This window comes from Sturnus vulgaris, unplaced genomic scaffold, assembly GCF_052056855.1.
Source record: "Sturnus vulgaris isolate bStuVul1 unplaced genomic scaffold, bStuVul1.hap1 Scaffold_157, whole genome shotgun sequence".
NCBI lineage: Eukaryota > Metazoa > Chordata > Aves > Passeriformes > Sturnidae > Sturnus > Sturnus vulgaris.
The window spans coordinates 4,902,016-4,910,890 of NW_028276074.1; the positions used below are offsets into that span (position 1 = coordinate 4,902,016).

Below are 8,875 nucleotides of genomic sequence, written 5' to 3' on the forward strand. Positions count from 1 at the left end.
ATCTCTAACTGCAATTTATTCACCTTCTGAGAATGCAGAATTGCTGCTGTTATTTGTTTAGGAATTAATATGTTAATTTTTTTTTACCTCTTATTTTTGAGCAGGAACACACTGTTACTTCTTAGGCATATGATTAAAGTGCTTCGTATTTAAATGTTCAGCTTTTTTTTTATAAAGAACTGAACTTTGTCCTGAGGTGAGTTAGAAAATACTCAAAGAAACAATGGCAACAGCACAATGGGAAAGACTACCCTAAATGCTGTGAATTCCTTGGAAAAAAACAAATACAGATGGAGATTTTATTCTCTCTCTTGTAATTCTATATAAGATTTTCGCAGGTTTTATGGGACATTTTCCTCCCAGCTGTGCATTTGGATTACAGTTTTTCCTTTTAAGTTTCTCATATGAATATCCTCCCAAAAGTCCACTTCTTTCCCTAAGTGCAGTACCCAAAGCTGGACACAATGTTCCCATCAGAGGGATTTACAGTGCAGAACACATTTAAAGAACAGCCTGAAGTGAGTAATGTATGTAAGTCTTTTAAATGCTTTTCTGTCACAATGGGGTTACTGTTCAGTCCACTGTCAATAAAAGGAAAAAAAAGAAAGGGACTGATTGGAAACATAATTAATTGTGATGTGAAGTCCATCTAATTTAAATGTTCAATAGTCAGTGCCCAATGATTAAAAATGGAAGCATCTTCTAAAAACTATGAGCTCATTCCTGCACAATCTGTATCCTAAATCCATAAACCAGCTCACAATGTATTTAACAAGTACTGTCATTAGTTACACAGGGACTTAAAAACACTCACTTCATCTTCTATGTGATGTCATTTAAACCTACCTCCCCTTCATGAATACTGGTTTTCTTGCTTTCTGCACTAATTTTCTTTTTCAGAACCTTATTCTGTTGAAATAAAACAAAACAAGCACTGCACTTTAATAAGTTAACAGAATTATGTAATGGTTTAACTGTGTCGAGAATGTCAGAATCTTCAAAATTCCAGCTTTCATCAAGTTCCTGTTATTGAATGGAGTTCATTCCATAACTCTCTCTTGTGCAGTTCAGGTTCCAGAACAATTCTCCAAACAAAAGAATGCTCAGATAACTACTGTGAAAATCCTGTTTCTTCATGACCTTAAGAAAAGGTTGCTCCCCTGAGCAACAACAGGGAATAACAAATGAGGGGCAGAATGGGAATTAAAACTAAGATGCTGCTGACAGAAGGTGTGAAGACGTCATGACCAAAAATACAAGTTATATGTATTTTACAGTGAAGTTTCTACAATTTGTGCTAGTGCAGAATTTTTTTCTACAAGTGGTAACTGTGATGGGTCCTTATTACAAGTACATAAATAATACTATATAGTAAATGAAAAAAGCATAAGTTTGTTAAAGATATTATTTTTGTAATTGCTTTTTTCAAATTAAGGCTAATTTAACAGATCAAGTGATTCCAAAGACGACTCCTTAATTTGATCAGTTAGGATAAGAAAGGAACATTTTTAACTTACATAGGTGTATCTAAAGATATCACAGCAGATGAAAAATGCTGAAAAGTCACACCAAAATACCATGTGTTGATGTATTTGTGACTCTCAAAATCTCTACACACCTCCTGCTGCAACTCTTCAAAGCATTTGGCTTTATTTTCCATCTGTTTCTTTAAATTATTAACCTGAAAGAGATATTTCAAACATTAATTAGTTAAGTCCTAAACATTACACCCTTTGTTAGCAATTTCTGTCAACATTCTCAAACATGCACTTGCACCAGTCTGGTTTATTCTGATGGGACTGAAACACAAGCTGATGTTTTAGAATGACTGGAGTTTGAGCCATAAAGTATTACAAGATGTTAATTAATTTAATTAATAGCAGTGAACCAGTTCCTTAGTGGTTACAGAGTTAAGAAAGAAGAAGGAAAAAACCTCCAGTATCTTCACAATTTCAAAAATACATTTGTATGAAGTTCCCTACAATCTATGAAAAAATTAATTTTCCCAATTATTTTCTAGACTCTTCAACTGCTTTTCCTTTCTTGAAATTTCATTTTCAATACTCTTAATCTGAAATTAGAATTGTAAATCTTTGACATTTACAATGAAATTGTGAAATCTGTTTTAATGCTAAAAACCCCAGGTTGCTTTGAAACTACAGAAAGTAAAAATATTTGAATCTATTTAAGCTAGAACTCACACTACATATAAAAACTAATCTAGAGCCCATCCATCACGCAATGGGTATATGAAAAAAAAAAAGTAAAACAGGTTCCCTGTTTGCCTGATATCAAACAAGTCTTTAATATTCAATTTCCCAGCAAGGAATAAACATCCCTGTGACTGTGCTTGTCTTTCAAAATACCAGGGCTCAGCATGTGGACACACAATGTCACAGCTGGCAGCAGCTGTGACAGGAGAAAGCCCCTGGCAGAGACCACATCCCCCAGGCAGAGCTTTGCACAAAAAATCCCAACAAACGTTTTACATTTCAATTCTGTCCTGCAGGTTATGTAACATATTTCCATACGTACGTTTTCTTCTTTTTCATCCAGTTTACTTTGAATCTCTTCACCTGTCTTTGCCATTTTCTCCTTCAGAGACTCCAATTCATTCCTAAGGGCCAAATTAACAAGCATTAGTAAATATTTACTTCTTACCTTCAACTTCCTTTCAGTACTAATAAACTCCTGTTTTATTTTCTACAAAGAGCTGCTGATGTTGATGGGAATTTCATAAGCTGCTCAATGAAAATGTTCTTAAAATGAAGCAACATGCCTAGTAAGTCAAGATGTGAACTGTCCATACTTTTTATTTTAAGTAGGAGAAGATGTTCCAGCTAAGCTAAGGAAAAGACATCCTAACCTGGACTATTGTAATGCAGCTCTGAAACATGGGAGGCTGCCTGTCTATTGAACTGATGGTACAGAGATTTCTGCAGAGTAACACTCAGCCAGTTTTGCCTTGTCACATTTCACCCATAACCTTGAACTTCCATTTTCATTTCCTTCACACCTAACATGTCTAATGCACAACAGGACAGCTCTTTCTATGTAAAACAAAATGATGGCAAACATTGTTCCTGTAGCAACAGGTATTTCTAATCTGATAAAATTTGTACTTGCCAACAGCAGAACTGAATAGTTTCTGTTTAGCTGTATTATCTAGAAAAATATTAATCAAAAAAATCCCAGAAAGCAACATATGAACACAACTATCTATCTGAATCTACGTCCTTAAACAATATCAGATATTAATATTTGTTGTTACTTGCCTTAGCTGGCCATTTGCCTCTTCTAGGTTTACAACTAACTGCTTTGTATTTTCTTCCTTTTTCTCACTATCCTAAATAAAGACCAATGTCAGCAAAGAAATAAAATTCAAAGCGACTTCTTAAAAAATTCAAAGACATCCAAAGCACACTGACCTGCCTTATTCACAAGTGTAAATACACTTCTTTCCCAATTCAAGCACAAAAATCAGTTTAGGTATTCTACAGAACCATGTCATGTTGCAGTTCATCATCTGATTTGTAAAACTGAGCACTGTCCTTTAAAAAATCTGGAATTTTACAACTTGCCTCTTGTTTTTCTTGCAGTTTCTTGAGTTCTGCAGCCACATCATTTCTCTCCTGTGCTATTTGTTCTTTTTTTAGTGAAAGCTTATTGAGACACACTGTTAGTTGTTCATTCTTTAACCTAATTTAAAACAAATGGCCAAGAGGAACAAGAACATGCATTTTGAAATCTCCCCTGAAGTTAAATATACCCATTATCAAGTGTTACTCCATGCTGAAAAAAGTCCAGGCCTTTATCTACCAATACAGGATTTGTAGCAGTCACAGTGATATAAAAAGGAGACAGAAGAAGTAAAGAAAATCAGAGTCAACTTTTACATAAATAGTCCGTGAAGATGATGTAGTTCAAAGCAGGATTAACGATGAATTCAGAAATTTTCTCTTCTTGTTAACAAAGTCAGAGATATGGAAGAACTACATATTCCATAGAATAATACAAATAGAGAAAATGTAATTTACAACTGTAAGTATATAATTTATGTTATATTGTGTGATTCAAAACTTCCATTAGAAAACAATCACAGCTCATTTCACTGTGGATTAAAGTAACTTCTATATAACACCAAAAAAAATTAAATACTGTGTTTTCAAAATGGTCATACGTCTCTTGTTGAAGATCTGTTTTCAGAGCCAAAAGTTGGTTTAAATGATCTTGCTCCTTTTCAGCTGTACTAGTCAGCTGTGCTTTCAAACCATGCATTTCTTTCTGCAGAAGGAAAAAGAAGAGTTTTGAGCACACATGTGTCAACTACAACTCATGGTGGTTATCAGACATGAGCTAACAGCACAAGGCTTTCAGAAGAACCAAACAACATCCACACCATGGGTTATCCAGACTGTACCTTTACATATCTCTGCTGGGATATGAAGTGGTGTGAGATGAGAGCTCTGACACCAGTGCTGTACCTGGCCCCTGCTGTGAGTTTCATTACCCAGTCTGCAAAACTATTAAATTAGAGTCCTTGGACATCATTTTAAATAAAGATATTTGCTTCAGACTTTACAAGCTTTTGCATTCATCTAAATAAAAAAGACTAAAGAAACATCATAGAATTCCAGTTCTATAGGATAGAGCAGAAAGGCAATCAACAGGGCTGTGCCTCCATCCTCAGTACAGGCACTGGAGGAGTGCAAGGGGCAGCAGCCAGGCCCCTGTGCACAGGAGGACAGAGATCTCCTGCTGTCACTGCTGTGAGCAGAGCAGCTCAGGGTGGGACACTGCTCTGTGTGCTACTTCCATGTACTTGTGTTCAAGTTAGGATGTGTAACTTGACTATTTATAAAAACATGTTTTATTATTGCCCTATTTCACACCTCTCTGATTTCTCTGTCCAAATTCTTCTCTCTCTGCAATTTTTTTACAGTGGCCTCAAGATCCTTCTTCAGCAAGAATCCTCCAATTTGCCCATTTTAGAAAATTAGTGAAACTCAGTTCAGAACACTCAATGCACAGATTGTAACAACAAGCAGAGGTAGTAAAATGCACACCTGATTTCACACTACCTTAACTTTAGTTGATATGGTTTCTTGTTAGACTTGTAAATATAAAATCACCATGAAAATAAACCTCTGTTAATAGTGTAATTCATATAGCTTAGACTCCTGTGACAGAAAATGGGCCTGTGCCACAGTACAGCAGGGTGCACAGAGGCCAGAGCTAATTACCTTCCTGTAAGTAAGAAAAAAATGGGAAAACTTTCTACCCAGAGGGATATAAAGGCATTTGAATGGGCATGAATGAAGAAGGAAATAACCAAAAACCTGACAAGGAAAACCAAAACACAGGAGACAAGAAAACCCAAAACACAGGAGACAAGAAAAACAGTGGTAATAAACAAGATCTTCAAAGAAAACACTGAAATTGTGGATGAGAAAGTTTAGTAGAAATGTTAAGGTAGACTAGACTGTATTTATTTATGGCATTTAAGGCACTTACAAAGCAAGAGGAATTTCATATGAAAAGCAAATGCCATGAGATTAATAAAATGAACATTTACCAGAGTTTCTGACAGCTCTTCAAGTTGCACTTCTTTGTCACATTTTAACTTAGTCATCTCTTCTACAGCACATGTAATGCAAAATTAATGGAACAGAAATAATTTTTCATACTTAGCAGGCAGTATAAAACACACACCCTTTTGCAATAGCCAGTTCTCAAAACTTACTGGATTAAGTTCAGAAACTGTAAAGCTCATTTATGACTCAATCTAAATGTAGACTTTGAAAAATGATTAAGAAAGACATGAGCAAATCTATATCTGAACAGAAACTAATTATTTATCTTAAATAAAATTCAGAGCCTATTATGTTTTCCACAATTATGGCTTCAAATAAACCATGAACTGTAAGACCAGAGTATTCTCCAAGTATTGATGCATTTGCATTGTTCCAGAAAAAAAAAAAAATCTGAACTGCTGAAAGTTCAGATCACATGGATATGCTAAAAAAGGAAACCAGTTATTACTAACTTCCACATGTTTTCTATGTGCATATTCACAATATTGGTATTTTTTGCAAGTACTCCTCACCAAGGTCGTGTTTGGTGTGGAACTCTCACAGGTCTCATCCTGCCTTGCTCTAGACAAGCATTAGCAGTTCACTTTGGAACATTTCTCTTCAGATGCCCTCAATGTATACAGGGACATCCAATTCTATTTCTCATCTGTCAGATGAGATCCAGCCCCATGTGCTGCACAGCAGGAAACAGTGCTGAAGGCAGAACTCTTGCTCTGGGGGCTGAGGAGCACATCCCCAGAAACCACACGATATCAAAGCAGGATTTAAAGATAAGCCCTGCCACATCCAGCATGGGGAGGGTCTGCAGGAGCCTTAATGGGAGAGTTTTATCTCTGCTACAAGCTACAGAAATCCTGTCTGCTACTCCTGGCACCTGCAGTGCTACTGGTCTTAGCTGGAAACCAAAACTGCTTCCATGAGAATTCATGCATGGATGGCCTTGCCATTGGAGCTCTGCACAGCACTGCCCTTTGGCTGTGCAAGGACCAATGACCACCAAAGAAAAGGGAGTCAGGTGAGTCCAAATAAATGCAGGCATTCCTGACAGGTACAGGTAACATCATTCCTCCAAGTACTACAGACAGTCCATTTCCAGAAAGCAGCAGAAAACATTTTTGTTACTGCCTAGCTCATTTTCTGCCTTTCTACAAGCCTTACCCAGTTCAGCAGACTTCTTTTGGAGCTCCAAGGTAACCAGCTTTGATTCATCTTCGTATTTCTTTGATCTAAGAAAATGATAATTTAAAACCTCCAAATGTACAGTACAAAGCACTGCATTTGAAACTTGAAGGACAACAGGACAGTGTCTTACCACAAGCACTTGAAGAACATTTACCTTTCAACAGGCAGACAATATATCAGCTGCAGCACCTACCAAATTTCACTTTTACAACTTCAGAACAGCAGACATTCAAGTCAACAAATATATACTTACAGAAATTTGTATTTCTTGAAGACAGAATTATGGAAGTTGGAGGGGGAAAAATTTTACTTTTTATAGACCAGTATCAACCAGCACAAATATAAAAATATTACATTAAATTCCCTGCATTTAGACCACTGTATCAAAAAACCTCCAAATTTCAGCTTCATTTCCAGTTGTTCTTGATTTTGTCATAGACTGCAAACTGTAAGATGCCTCTGAATGGAAACTCTTGAATTTACCTATTTTGCTCCTTTTGCAGCAAGCTTTTCAAATTGGCAGTAGAAATCTCAAACTCCTCTGTCACAGCTGCAAGCAAAGCCTTCACTTTTTTACATTCTTCCTCCTGTGCTTCCTTTTCTCTGGTGACCTCAATTAATGTTTTCACTGTAGTTTGGAATTCAGCTTCTAAGTTCTTCTGAGTAGCCTTCAAAACATGATCTAATTTCTAACCATGTTTTGCAACAAACAGCTACAGTTGTTTCATATCTAAAGTATCCATAATTATTTATGCAAATACTCATCTAGTTTATTTAAACTGTAAAACTGTAAGCAAGGTGTACCTCTGCCTTTTGCAATGAAATGTCAGCCTCTCCCAGCTTTGCCCTCAAATGTTCTTGACTGACCTGGGATTCCTTTAACATTTCTTCTCCATGTACTAAGCAAAAAAGATGTATGTTTATATTTTTAAAAATAGGATATTTACTAAAAAAATGCTGTTAGAAATTCGAAAATACATACATTTATAGAATTTAACAAAGGCCAATGGTACTGACATCATATACTATAAAAACTTTGAATATAGATGGCTTAAAAATATTGAAAATCAAGGTCTGAAAAGTTAATGTCCTCAGTGGCACCTGCCTGACTGTAAATTTGTAAAACTGAAGCAATGTGTTTTCCCCTTGCAATTTTCAAAACTTCTCACTGCTTGACTCACCCTAAAAATTACCCTGCCAGTTCTCATCCCACATAAGCAGCTTCTGTTTCAAAGATAAGCCCCAAAATTCTGCTGCCAACCAGCAACAGAACAACTATCACAACCCTGTTTCCTATGCTTCTAAAAACAATTACATTTAAACACAGCAGACACAACTCTTACATTTTGCTCCTAGCAAGTCAGCAATCTTATTTTGTGATATCTGCAGTTGAGCCTGGATGTCTTTTATTACACCATCTTTTTCATCTCTCTGTATGGTAAGAGCTGAAATCTAGCAAAATTAAAGAAATATCATAATGAAGTGTGGAAAAGGGACAGAGACTCATTTCCATTTGTACCCCAGGTATGATAAGCTGCTGTCATTCAAGTTACATAAGGTTGTTGATCTTAGCCAAATATTGATCAAGTCACATTACTCCAAATGAAAAAGTCCTCCAGTTCAAAATCAAACTGTGAATTCCACTAGACTAAAGGTCTGAAACATCACTGAACTTAGCAGAATCTGACTTAAATGCAGCTTCAGCTGTTATTTTGTCTTTTCTACTAATACCCAGAAAGACTTCTTAGCTCTTGCATTGCCCTTTTAGTCACAAATAAAGCTGTTACCACATATTCAATGGTAAAACTGAGCAAACCTCCTTCTCCTTCTGACTCACTTGCAGTTTGCATTCTTTTTCAAACTTGTCCACTTTTTCTGCTTCTTCTTTCACTTTTGAGATACAGTAATATCCACAGTTAATATTCTAGCTGAAATATACTCCAATTTCAATACAACTTCCAGTTTAACATTGCTTGCAATTGTACAGCTGTACATTTTGTTTCCCAAGAGTAACTGCTGAGGCAATATTTGATTTTATAATCAAAATATCTTTTTTTGCCAGCTTTCCACAGAATTAGTCCATTACTCCATGTTTGTTA

General features: G+C 36.0%; 1 long non-coding RNA gene across 1 annotated transcript; it reads right to left on the reverse strand.

The window, feature by feature from the left end:
• Positions 1–846: 846 nt before the first annotated feature.
• Positions 847–2,617, reverse strand: LOC148218849 (uncharacterized). The gene is made up of 3 exons (XR_015800067.1): positions 2,536–2,617; positions 1,619–1,681; positions 847–909 (listed from the first exon to the last, which is right to left on the reverse strand). It is a non-coding gene; the product is annotated as an uncharacterized LOC148218849 (long non-coding RNA).
• Between the last annotated feature and the right edge of the window lie 6,258 nt (positions 2,618–8,875).